Source organism: Netta rufina, assembly GCF_964035555.1.
Source record: "Netta rufina genome assembly, chromosome: 18".
Taxonomy (NCBI): domain Eukaryota; kingdom Metazoa; phylum Chordata; class Aves; order Anseriformes; family Anatidae; genus Netta; species Netta rufina.
This window is the reverse complement of record NC_140142.1, coordinates 10380447-10393643: the sequence shown is the minus strand read 5'-3', so window position 1 is coordinate 10393643 and position 13197 is coordinate 10380447. Positions and strand designations below refer to the sequence as shown.

At 49.5% G+C, this 13197-nt stretch overlaps 1 protein-coding gene and 1 pseudogene across 2 annotated transcripts in view; one reads left to right on the top strand and one right to left on the bottom strand.

Moving 5' to 3' along the window:
• Window positions 1-13197, top strand: part of LOC311216457 (antigen WC1.1-like) — a gene marked incomplete at both ends in the record, with an annotated part of 568360 nt that overhangs the window by 385590 nt on the left and 169573 nt on the right. The gene's annotated exons all lie outside the window — the stretch shown is intronic.
• LOC311216628 (olfactory receptor 14A16-like) lies at window positions 5357-7164 on the bottom strand (annotated as a pseudogene). Its single transcript has 3 exons — window positions 6527-7164; window positions 5687-5942; window positions 5357-5374 (listed from the first exon to the last, which is right to left on the bottom strand). The product of its transcript is annotated as an olfactory receptor 14A16-like (transcript).

The following is a 13197-nucleotide window of genomic DNA, read 5'->3' as shown; positions in this document are numbered from 1 at the left end:
TTGGTGGAAGGGATGGGGAACAGAATGTGGCCTTCATAATCCATGAGGACATGGTTGGAGACCTGCTACAGCACTTAGATGTACACAAGTCAGAAGGGCTAGATGGGATCCACATGAGGATACTCAGAGAACTGGTGGAAGAGCTGACCAAGACACTTTCCATCATTTATCAACAGTCCTGGCTACCCGGGGAGGTCCCTGTCAACTGGTGTCCAGCAAATGTGACACCCATCTACAATGAGGGTTGGAGGGTGGACCCAGGAAACGATGGGCCTGTTAGTTTGACTTCAGTACCAGGGAAGCTCATGGAACAGGTTTTCTTGAGTGTCATCACGCAGCACTTGGAAGGCTCTGCAGGAGTATCTGGATAGGCTGGATGCATGGGCTAAGGCCAACTGCATGAAGTTCAACAAGGCCAAGTGCCAGGTCCTGCACCTGGGGCGCAATAACCCCAAGCAGAGCTACAGGCTGGGAGATGAGTGGTTAGAAAGCTGCCTGGCAGAGAAGGACCTGGGAGTGATGGTTGATAGTCGGCTGAATATGAGCCAGCAGTGTGCTCAGGTGGCCAAGAAGGCCAACGGCATCCTGGCTTGTATAAGAAACAGTGTGGCCAGCAGGTCTAGGGAAGTGATCGTCCCCCTGTACTCAGCTCTGGTGAGGCCGCACCTCGAGTACTGTGTTCAGTTTTGGGCCCCTCACTACAAGAAGGACGTGGAGGTGCTCGAACGAGTCCAGAGAAGGGTGACGAAGCTGGTGAGGGGCCTGGAGAACAAGTCCTACGAGGAGCGGCTGAGGGAGCTGGGCTTGTTCAGCCTGGAGAAGAGGAGGCTCAGGGGCGACCATATATCTCTCTATAGGTACTTTAAAGGAGGCTGTAGCAAGGTGAGCATTCGTCTATTCTCCCATGTGCCCTTTTATAGGACAAGGGGGAATAGGCTAAAGTTGCACTAGAGGAGGTTTAGGTTGGATATTGGCAAAAACTTCTTTAAGGGGAAGGCAGGAGGAGCCTGGCCAGGAGAGATGTGAGATTTGGGGGAGGAAAGAAGAGCTTGGATAGCAGAAGCTAACAATTTTGGAGAGGTAAGTATATTCATGTAAAGTCGAGTCCACCTTAAAGCTGACTTAAAACAGCCATGTAAGGCCCTTACCCTATATTAACCTCTTACATTAATACCTAAATCTAAATGTCACTCCACACCCTGACAGGAATCCACTGCTCTAATTTTTGACCACAATATACCTTGAAGCCAAAATTAGTCCATAACCCCTTTCCATTACCTTTCCTCTCTTGCTCACCCTCATCCCTGCAATTAACACTAGCATTAAAATACTCTATTTAACCCTAGTCTTCTTGCAGACCTAAACAAAACCCTCAAACAAAGAGCTTGCCCATACCCTAACCACAGACCTGACACCACAAGCAGAACACCAAACCCTCCCACTAAACATCTGCTTAATCTCTCACCCAGAAAGGTTCGCCATACTCCCTAATGCCATTCATGAACAACTATCATCCAAAGCCTGTCTTCCTGTGCATTAACCTTCTCACCTTTAACCCTTTTCCTAACCCTTAACATAGGTTCTTGTTCCCTTGGGGCAGGTCAGGAACCGTGAGATTGCTATGCAGTCACATGCATTCAAAGATGAACATGAGGGGCCATGGATTTGATCAGCTTGTAGGCCACAAGGAGGAGATGGGTGGGAATGCTCTGATGAGCTCAGCTCTACCTCAGGATCTCCCGAACAAGCAGGAGGAATTTGCCTGTGAAAGGGGATGTGAGGTCACTTCTGTCTCTGCAGTTGATAGGGCAGCAGCAGGAACGTGTCACAGAAAGGGACTGTGAGGTCACTTCTGTCTGAAGCAGCTAACAGGTCACACAGAAACCTGGGAACTAGTGGTTTTCAGCTGAAACCCGGGAACTGTAGTTTTCAGCTGACATCTGCCAGTGGTCCTGGTAGACCAGCAGAAGGTACCTGGTTGGCATGCTGACTGTGGGATCCCCTCTGCCTACATACCCAGGAGGACCCAGACAGAAAGAAGGCCCACATATGGGTTGTCCTGTCCCTTCTGCTTGAGTCCATGACTGGACAGCAGCAGGCACAAGGTTTGGGTGTGTCTACAGAAAAGTCTGTAAGGTCAGCAGCCGGACCATGGCTTGGAAGATCATGGTGAGGTGACTTCTGTCTGGTTAGTTGACAGACTGCAAGAAGGATGACAGGTTGCGATGCCTACTTCAGGAGTGGTTTCCACACTGATGGAGCTTTCTTTGGTAGTAGGAAGCCTGCTAGAAAGTAGGAAAACCTGCTAGAAAGTGCACCTTGGAAGGTTGGCACTGGTCATGAAGAAGACAAAACGTCTGTCAAAGAGTTGTGCTGTGGTGCTAGAGGTCACCCAAAGAGTGTCTTTGATCAGACCATGGCTTTGTGTTTGAAGGAACAGCTGGTGAGGGTTGACGAGACATTGGTGAAACCACAGAAATGCCAGGATGAGAGCAAGGTGGTGAACATAGATGGGTGTCTGCAGTCTTCCAGGAAATAGGACAAAATGTGGGGCAGCATAGGAAAGTTTAGAGAGGACAAGAAGGTGGGTGCTGTCAAGAAGAGAAGGCCCCAGCAGCCCTGACTTTTTTGTCCCCTTGGATAGAGCTTCTGAGGAGATGAAATATAGTCATTGCAAGGGGGCTTATTGCTTTCTTGAGACCCTGTTCAGAGGCAGGGAGGTGTCATACCATTGTTCTTCTTGAGGCATCACACTGCCCACCATATCCCACAGACCCCAGCAAGAGCCCAGAGCCAGACATGGGGGTGCAGAACATTCCCTTCTAGTGGCTGGAGTCAGGACCTGGCCCTTTTACTTCAGCACAGCAAACCCAGACTTTTCTCAGCACAGTGCTTTGCCTATCTGTAATCATGGCCTCCAATTATCTGCCCTAACAAGGCCCTGAGGAGAATCTCTTGGTAACGGCCCTCAGTGGGGCCCATTAACACTCCAAGTCACTTCAACTTTTCCTTCTGACTTTACTTTCTCAAGCAATTTCATCATTCTCCTCTCATTACCTGATGTTCACAGACTGAGCACCAAAATCCACCATGGAACTCATTAAAATGCAGAAACAACTAAAGAACCATGTCTTCCATAGTTTTATTCAAGTCTTCAAGATTAGGACAACTACTTGGGGAGCTTTCACGCTGTAGTTAAGGAGGAAGATTTCAAGAAGCACCCAATAAATGTCTCCTCTCATTTTAAAGAGTGAATTTTATTGCATTTCAGTTTTGAGCATCTTTCTTCAATTGATATTAATCCAGGGCTTCTCCAATGGAGACATCCGTAGGGAGGGAAAGCAGCCTTTTGAGGCCTGACAATGTACGGACAACCTTGCTCCTCACCACCCCAACCCTGACATTTCTTTCACTGGCCACCTGGCGCTTGCATCACTTTTTTTTACTCCACACTTCTGCACTGAAGTCTGCAGCTGGATGTTAAAACCCCTTTGCATCAGCTCCCACCTGCTTTCCTTAGAGACCTGGCTGCACACAGAAGAGTTTTTCCTTATTATAAAACAGGCAGGAATAAACAAGGAACAATTTTCTAAACAGCAAAGCAAGCTCCTCATCTTACATGTCTCCAGTCAGATTTATCTTCCCAAAAGCATGACTGTAAATTATTAGTCAGTATGTTATACTGACTGATAGGAAATTCTAGGTATTAAGATTACTATTATTCTGTATGATGTTAATTCAGTGATAAAAGATGAGGAGCTTGCTACAGAAACAATTAGGCAGACTGCTAATTGATGGGGAAGCTTGAAATCAATGAATCTCAAAGCAGCAACTGGGTGAGTGAGAGTAGTCTGAATGATCAAAGAGTAAGGGGAGGAAGAAGCAGGAGAACCATGGGAAGTGCATAGGTCCAGACAGGCATCTGGAAAGGGGACATTCAAAAGGGATTGTTTATTCAAGAGGGGTGGAAGTGTCTGGAAGATGAGGGAGTACACCATGATGGAGAAAGAAATGAAATGCAAGTGCTGGTGACCATCAGTATTTCTTCTCCTGTGATGAATAGAGATCCTGAAAATTCACCTGAAGAAGGATGTAGATCACTGGTGAAGGAAGTGTCTTTTTGTGCCATCACCACTGCAGATTACAAAATACTTCCACACTCCATGGTAATATGTCCCACCCCATCTTTACCATCCAGTGGGGCAGGGGAGAGGGAGCTGACAGCCAAGGGACACATTTGGATGACAAGGAGGGGACCCAGCAGAGACAAGGAGTCAAGGCAGTGGGGTGGGGGAGGCCAGGAGAAGCAGCCCAAGGGGTGGTGCTGCTTGTGAGGACACGTTTGTGCCAGCAGCCTGAGTGGGCAGCAGCTCTGTGGAGGTGAGGGGAGGCCAGGGAGCACATGCCAAGAGCCCTCCTGCCAGCAGAGACAAGGCCGGGGCTGAGGCCAAGTGGAGAGGCAGGCCCAGGGCAGGGGGCTGCAAGGGCCATGCTGAGTTCCCTGACCCTGCAGCAGCTGCACAGGCACTCAGCAGATGTGCTGGCTGGCATGCATGGGGAGGTCCTGGTGTGCATCAGAGAGCAGCAAGGAGGACACTGGAGAGGGCCGCAGTTATGTGGTTGGCAGTGTCCCATTAAAGGGCTGTCTGGGGGTCCCCTCTGCTGCCGCCACCACATGGAGCATGCCAGGAGGAGGGCACGCAGGACTTGCGACCACAGTGCAGAGCCTGGCCCTGGATGCTCCATGTCTGCCTTGCAGGTCCTGGCAGGCCATGGTGAGGGGATGAATGCCCTGGGACCTCTTCCTGCTCTGCCCAGGCCAGCAAGGGTCCAGAGCGGCCTCCTCTCCCCTGCCTCTGCAGCTCTGGGCTCCCTTTGCGCAGCCCTGGCTCTGCAGCACCAAGCCCTACTGAGAGCCCTCCCCTAAATGCTGCCACCGCTCCCTGGTGCTGCTGTTGCCCTGTTCCGGGCACTGCCCAGCCCAGCCCCTGCCCACCTCTCCCCACTTCAATGCCCTCTCCCCAGCCCACCACAGCCCAGCACAGCCCAGTCCAGCCCCGCCCAGCCCAACAGCCCAGTTTGGGCTGGCCCCAGAGCAATGCCCACCACAGGCTGCTGCAGGGCTCTGGGCATGGCCACCACAGCTGCAGCCTCTCGCAAGGCACCACAGCTGCTGGGACAAAGGTGGCTCTGGGCCTCCCCAGCAACCCCAGGGCTGGGGCCAGCCATGGTTCAGGAAATGAAGATACATTAGGCTGCATTCTTCTTTACCACTGGTGAGGGGCAGCCCCAGAAGGCACTTGGGCCTCTTCACAAAGTGGCAGCTGGGCTCTTGGCCCTGAGTCCCTCCTCCATGCTAGGGCTGCTCCACCTGCTGCAGAGGAGATGAGAAGAGACAGGCCCTGAGACCATTTAATATCTCATGGCTTCTTTATTGACTTCCTCTGCACAGGAAGATTGGTTCTTAAAGTACCGCAGATGACTGAGTCAAAATAAAAATCAACAGGTAGGAAGATAAGAAGAAACTTCTTTAAATAAAAATAATACTATCAGATGTTTGAAAAAGTAATAATAAAGACAATTTCAAAATATTTTCCTAACATTTTTTGAAAAACCCTGTTACTACTTTTAACATGAGGGCTTATAACTGATGCTTAAGAACAATTTATGCAAGTAATTTCCTTACTGCATTCTTCAGTTCCTGGTTCCTCATGCTATAGATGAGGGGGTTCACTGCTGGAGGTACCACTGAGTACAGAAATGACACCAGAAGGTCCATGGATGGGGAGGAGATAGAAGGTGGCTTCAGGTAGGCAAACATGCCAGTGCTCAGAAAGAGGGAGACCACGGCCAGGTGAGGGAGGCACATGGAAAAGGCTTTGTGCCGGCCCTGCTCAGAGGGCATCTTCAGCAAAGCCCTGAAGATTTGCACATAGGACAGCACAATGAATCACAGAATCACAGAATTTCTAGGTTGGAAGAGACCTCAAGATCATCGAGTCCAACCTCTGACCTAACACTAACAGTCCCCACTAAACCATATCCCTAAGCTCTACATCTAAACGTCTTTTGAAGACTTCCAGGGATGGTGACTCCACCACTTCCCTGGGCAGCCTGTTCCAATGCCTCACAACCCTTTCAGTAAAGAAGTTCTTCCTAACATCTAACCTAAAACTCCCCTGGGGCAACTTAAGCCCATTCCCCCTCGTCCTGTCACCAGGCACGTGGGAGAACAGACCAACCCCCACCTCGCTACAGCCTCCCTTGAGGTACCTATAGAGAGCGATAAGGTCACCCCTGAGCCTCCTCTTCTCCAGGCTGAACAAGCCCAGCTCCCTCAGCCGCTCCTCGTAGGACTTGTTCTCCAGGCCCCTCAGCAGCTTTGTCGCCCTTCTCTGGACCCGCTCAAGCACCTCGATGTCCTTCTTGTAGCGAGGGGCCCAAAACTGAACACAGTACTCGAGGTGCGGCCTCACCAGAGCCGAGTACAGGGGGACGATCACCTCCCTAGCCCTGCTGGTCACACTAAATGAAAACAAAACAACCAAATGTTAAAGAAAGACTAAAGACAAGTAGTCCAACTTCCCTGAGGTAGGCATGTGAACAAGAGAGCTTGAGGATCTGGGGAATTTGACAGAAGAACTGGTCCACAGCATTGCCTGGGCAGAGGGGCAGGGAAAATGTATGGGCAGTGTGCAGGACAGCATTGAGAAATCCACTGCCCCAGGCAGCTGCTGCCATCTGGGCACAAGCTCTGCTGCCCAGGAGGCTCCCGTAGTGCAGGGGCTTGCAGATGGCAACGTAGCGGTCGTAGGCCATGACCGTGAGGAGGGAAAACTCTGCTCCAAGCAAGAAGAATAAAAAGAAGATCTGAGCAGCACATCCTTCATATGAGATGGCCCTGGTGTCCCACAGGGAGTTGGCCATGGCTTTGGGGACAGTGGTAGTAATAGTGCCCAGGTCCAGGAGGGTGAGGTTGAGGAGGAAGAAGTACATGGGGGTGTGGAGGCAGTGGTCGCAGGCTATGGAGGTGAGGATGAGGCCGTTGCCTAGGAGGGCAGCCAGGTAGATGCTCAGGAAGAGCCCGAAGTGCAGGAGCTGCAGCTCGTGCTTGTCTGCAAATGGCAGGAGGAGAAACTCACTCACTGAGCTGATGTTGGACATGGAGGCCTTTCCAAACATGAAAAAATCATTAATAAATTGAAAAAAATAATAAAATAATACATTAAATACATTAAAAAATCAAAAGCTTTAATAACGAAGACATACCAGAGAAAAACTTGTTCCATTTTTCGTATAACTCCCCCTGAAAACAATTTTCCCCTTTCAGACAGATGTTTAACAGGTCACTTTCATATGCTCTGCTTGATGCTGCCTGAGGGTGTCCCTGGTAACAGGGGACTCTGCTGTGGGCAATGCAGGAATAAGTCCTGCCCCATAGCCAGAGGTAAAGAGGAACATGGGGTAATCTCAGACTCAATCACCTCATGATAAAGAACTTTTGTGTTGTTTGTATTGTTATTTTGTATTTCCTTATTGTTACTGATAATTCACCCAACTGCACGGCAGGGCTGTGGGGATTTATTTCTTGTTTTCTGTCTAGCTGCCCACCCCACTCCTGAGGACTTTTTCTAAGGCATAAATCCCGTGCAGTTCAAGTGAAACCTTGTGGATCCTCAGACACAAGGGATGGTGCCTTTAGTGCAATGTCCTTTAGATAGAACAGACAAGACTGGTCTCATTTGACCTGTGCCTCATTTGACACTTTGTGGTGCAAGACAGTTGCATTCAGAGAATCATATAGGCATAGAATGAATATCCTGACATGGAAAGGACCGACACAGATAACCAAATCCCACCCCCGAATTGGTACATGAACACCCAAAAATCTGTCCATATGCCTGAGGGGGTTGTCCAAATGTTTGTTGAATTCTGGCAGCCTGTGACCACTTCCCTGTGGTGCCTGTTCCAGTGCCTACAAAACCATGACAATGCTGGGAGAAAAGGAATCCAGGTTCAAAGGGCACATCTCCAGACCCTGTCCCTGTCCCTGTACCCCCTAACCAGCCAAGCACACTGAGGGCTCACTCTATGTGCATCTGAAAGCCCCATCCCCTACCAGCCTGGAAACAAGAACAGCAGCATCACGGCCAGGTGGAGAAGCCAGCAGGAATGCCAGCGTCTTACTGCCAGGGGAGGCAAGGCCGGGGAGGGACAGACGGACACTCAGCAGACCCTTCTCTGCTGCAGCTCTGCCTGAAGAGGAGTCAGCTCCTGCTGGGGACACCAGGGGCTTAGGGCAGAGGCTGTGCTGGTGGGACAGGAGAGCAGGGCCCCTCCCTCACACAGCATTTCTGGCAGCAGCTCCCTCTCACTGCCTGCCCATGTCCCTGCTGGGAGCTGGTTCTGCGTCCACGTTTCCTCCCTGTCCGTGTCCTGCAGACCCCATCTCACAAGCTGTGTGCTCAGATTCACTCAGATTCCCCTCCACTGCAGGAATCTGAATGCGGAGAATCCAGAAAAGCCTTTCCTTTCAAGTAAGCCAAGCCCCAGGTGAACAGGACTCCACTCCAAATTAAAGCAAACTGTCCTGCATGCTGTTGGCAAAGGAGTGGAGAAAAATGTTTTAGGGATATCAATCGTGGCATAGCAGTAGGCTGCCTTTGACTCCAGTTTGTATTGATGGGGGAGGGAGATATCATTTGGGATGCTGGGGATAAGGTATGGGATGACATTTCATCTCACTCACCCCAGCTGAACATTAGAGCCGACAAAGGATGCCCAGAGCCTAGAGAGAGAACAGAGCTTAACAGGAGAGCTACCGTAGGCCCACATGGATGAGTTAAAGTTGCCCCATCCAGAAAGGCAGATGCATTGGGAGCCCAACTCAAATGTTTCTATGTAAATGCATACAGCATGGGGAATAAGGGGAACTGGAGGTGTGAGTGCAGTTGCAGGGTTATGATCTCGTTGCAGTGACTGAAAGATGGCGGGACATCTCCCATGAACAGGAATGTGGCCATGGACAGCTCTGTGATTTTAGTGAGGGCAGGCCAGGAAGTTAAGGTGGTGTAGTTGCTCTTTTTGTGAGTGAGCAACTGGAACCTATGCAGCTCTGCCTAGGAGGGGACAAAGTGCAAGTCGAGAGTCTATGGGTGAGGATTAAAGGGCAGGCCAACTGGGGTGATGGTGTGGTGGGTGTTTATTACAGGCCACCAGATCAGGAAGAGGAAGTGGATGAGGCCTTCTGCAGGCAGCTGCAAGTTGCCTTGCGTTCTCAGGCCCTGCTTCTTATGGGGGACTTTATCCATGCAAATATTTGCTGAGGAGACAACACAGCTCAGAAAACATGGTCCAGGTGGTTGCTACAGACCACTGCAGATAACTTCTTGATGCAGGAAGAAAGTAAGCCAACAAGGAGAAGGGTGCTGTTGGACCTGGTGCTAACAAAAAGAGATGGTCTAATTGGAAACATGAAGGTTGAGGGCAGTCTTGGCTACAGTGATTATGAGATGCTGGAGTTCAAGATCCTGCAAGGAGGGATCAGGGCAAAAGAAGGACTGCAAGCCTGGATTTCAAGAGAGTTAACTTTGACCTCTTCAGGGACCTAATTGGAAGAATCCCCTGGGCCAGGGCCTGAGAGGGAAAGGGGGTCCAGGAGAGCTGGCTGATATTCAAACACCACTTCCTCCAAGCTCAGGGTTGGTGCATCCTTACAAGAAAGAAGTCGAGCAAGGGGGGCAGGAGACCTGCATGGATGGGCAAGGAGCTCTTGGGAAAACTTAAACAGAAGAAGAAAGCGTACATGATGTGGAAGAAGGCACAGACAACTTGAGTGGAATTTAGGAACATTGTCAGAGAATGCAGGAGTGCAATGAGGATGGCCAAGGCCCAGTTAGAATGAAATTTAGCAAGAGACATCAAGTATAACAAGAATGGATTCTTCAAACACATCAGCAGCAAAAGGAAGACTGAGGGAAGGTGGGTACCTTGGTGATGGTGGATACACAGAAGGCAGAGTTACTGAATGCCTTCATTGCTTTGGTCTTCACTGCTAAGGCTGGAACCCAAGCACTACTGAGCCTGGAAACAACAGGGAAAACCTGGAGGGTAGAAGACTTTCCCCAAGTTGAAGGGGATTGGGTTAGAGGTTATTTAGACAAGTTGGACACCCAGAAATCTATGGGCCCCAATGGGATGCAACCGAGGGTGCTGAGGGAACTGTCAAACATTATTGCTAAGTCTCTCTCTATCATCTTCAAAAGGTCTTGGATAAGCACATGGAGGAAAAGAAGGTGATCAGAAGCAGTCAACATAAATTCAAGGGGAAGTTGTGTTTGACCAACCCGATAGCCTTCTACATTGAGACTAATGGCTGGCAGGATGAGGGGAGAACAGTGGATGTTGTCTACCTTGACTTCAGCAAGACTTTAGACACTGTTTTCCATAACATCCTCCTGGGCAAGCTCTTGGATTGTGGGATCCATGAGCGCACAGTGGGGTGGATCAAGAACTGGCTGAATGGCAGAGCTCTGTGTTGTGCTCAACAGTGCCCCCAGGGGTCAGTACTGGGTCCAGTGCTATTCAACTTATTAATCAGTGACCTAGATGAACGGGCAGAGTGCACCCTCAGCAAGTTGGTGGGCAATACAAAGCTTGTCAAAGTGGCTGGCACATCAGAGGCCTGTGCGGCCACTCAGAGGGACCTGGACAGGCTGGAGAGCTGGGCAGAGAGGAACCTCACTGAGGTTCAACAGGAGCTAGTGCAGGGTCCTGCACCTGGGGAGGAACAACCTCAGGCACCAGTACAGGTTGGGGGCTGACCTGCTGGAGTGCAGCTTTGTGGAGAGGGACATGGGAGTCATGGTGGAGAAGTTAACCGTGAGCCAGCAATGTGCCCTTGTGGCCAAGAAGGCCAATGAGGTCCTAGCTTGCATCAAGAGAAGTGTGGACAGCAGGTCGAGGGAGGTGATCCTCCTCCTCTGCTCAACCCTGGTGAGGCCACAAGTGGAATATTGTGTCCAGTTCTGGGCTCCCCAGTACAAGAGGGATATAGAACTATGGTGGTTTTACCATGCTGGGCAGCTAAACCCCACAACCGCTCTCTCACTCCCCCTCCTTTAGATGAGGAGGGGGAGAAGTAAAGCAAAGAACAACTCATGGCTTGAGATAAGGATAATTTAATTAAAGGGAAATAATAATAACAATTAAATAAAGACTACCATGAACTAAACAATTTAACTAAGGGGAAATAAAAAGGGAAAGGGGAAAAGGGAGGGGAAAGGGAAAAATAAAAAGAAGGGAGGAAAACAAACAAACAAAATAAATGAAGGCTATATGGAAGTGCAGAGGAAAGAAATTACTCTCTACTTCCCACAAATGAGCGATGATTGACCACGTCCTTGAAGCAAGGCCTCAATGCATGCAGCCGGTGTTCAAGAGGAGGACCGGCATTTTCCCAACGAGAGCCCACCCCTCCCCTCTTCTTCCTGTTTCCACCTTTTATTGCTGAGTGTGACATCACATGGTATGGAATATCCCTTTGATTGGTTTAGGTCAGCTGCCCTAGTGATGCCCCTCACTTTTTGCCCACCCCCTAGGAGGGTTAGAGAAAGGCCCAATGCTGTGCCACTGCTGCTCAGCAGTAGACACAACACTGGTGTGATAACACTGCTGTTCCAGCTACAAGTACAGAGTACGGCACTGTATGGGCTGCTGCCGGGAAAGTTAACATTCCAGCCAGACCCAGTACAAGAACTTCTAGACAGGGTCCAGTGTAGAACCACGAAGATGATTAAGGTATTGTAACATCTGTCCTGTGAGGAAAGTCTAAATAAGCTTGGTCAGTTTAGCCTAGAGAAGAGGAGATTGAGAAGGGATCTTATCAACCTTTAGAAATACTTGATGGGACGATGTAAAGTGGATGGGGCCAAGCTCTTCTCAGTGGTGGTGAGTGATAGGACAAGGGGTAATGGGTGTAAATTGAATGACAGGAGATTTCATTGTCATATGAGGAAGAACTTCTTTACAGTTCAGGTGAAAGAGCACTGCAACAGACTGCCCGAGTAGGCTATGGAGTCTCCTTCTTTGGAGATATTCAAAATCCACCTGGATGTGATCCTGTGTAACATGCTCTAGGTGAGCCTGCTGGAGCAGGGGCGTTGGAATAGATGATCTCTGGAGGGCCCTTCAACCATTCAGTAATTCTGTGAAATAAATAAAAACATGTTGTGTTGTTGTCAGTGTGTAAGAAGTCTTCATTTTCAGAATTTTGTAGATTGTCTAGAAGATCTCATGATTTTTTTCATAGGTCTGGGACATGTCCCAGCAAGATGAGGACACTCCCTTTATGCAAATATAAATTTATATAGATATTTCCAAAAATGCATATCCTCCCAATAACTTAAATGGAAATATTATATCTCCCAAACATACTTATATTGGCACATTTCACATCTACATTTCATATCTAAATGGATTTGGGAGAAATAAAGTCTTTAGAGGTTGAATAGATCCTGCCTTTACTTCTTTGCCATTGGCCTACAGCTGGTAGCAGTTTCCTCATACCACCTCTGTTTATGACCCAGAGAAATCTGACACCACAAATGTCATTCAATGTCACTCTGGTACCTCCAATGTCACCAGGGATCTGCATCTGAACAGCTCCCTCCTGCCCTCCACCTCCATTCAATGTGCTGGGAGCTGAGACACGCAGCTGACATGCAGATGTCTGGTGTGCACCCATCTAAACCACGGCAAGAGGAAATGGCTGTGGAATTCCATGAGGCATGGGGGAGGCATCTAAGCCCCCTCTAGCCTCTGGACTGCAAAAAAAAAAAAAAAAGGAGATGCCTTGTTTGATTCAGATGGAACACTTCCCTCAGCAGGGGGAAGGCAGATCTCTCCCTGTCCTTGTGTGGGTGCCCTGCCTAAAACCAGGACATGAAAAGGTGCTTCTTGGACCTCATATTTTTTCTGATATGAGGAATGACAGTGCTGGAAATCAGTTTCCTTCCCCAGTGCAGGGAAGGAACATCAGTGACTGCTTCAGTCAGATTCCAAGTCCGTTCCCCTGGAGGCTCAGGGACTTGTCAAGAGCTCCCTGTGCTGCTGAGCTGGGCTCCTGGGCCCAAGGGGAGCTCCTGGAAAGCGGGCAGCACTGCAGAGAGACAGCTCTGCCCAGGAGCAGCTCCTCTG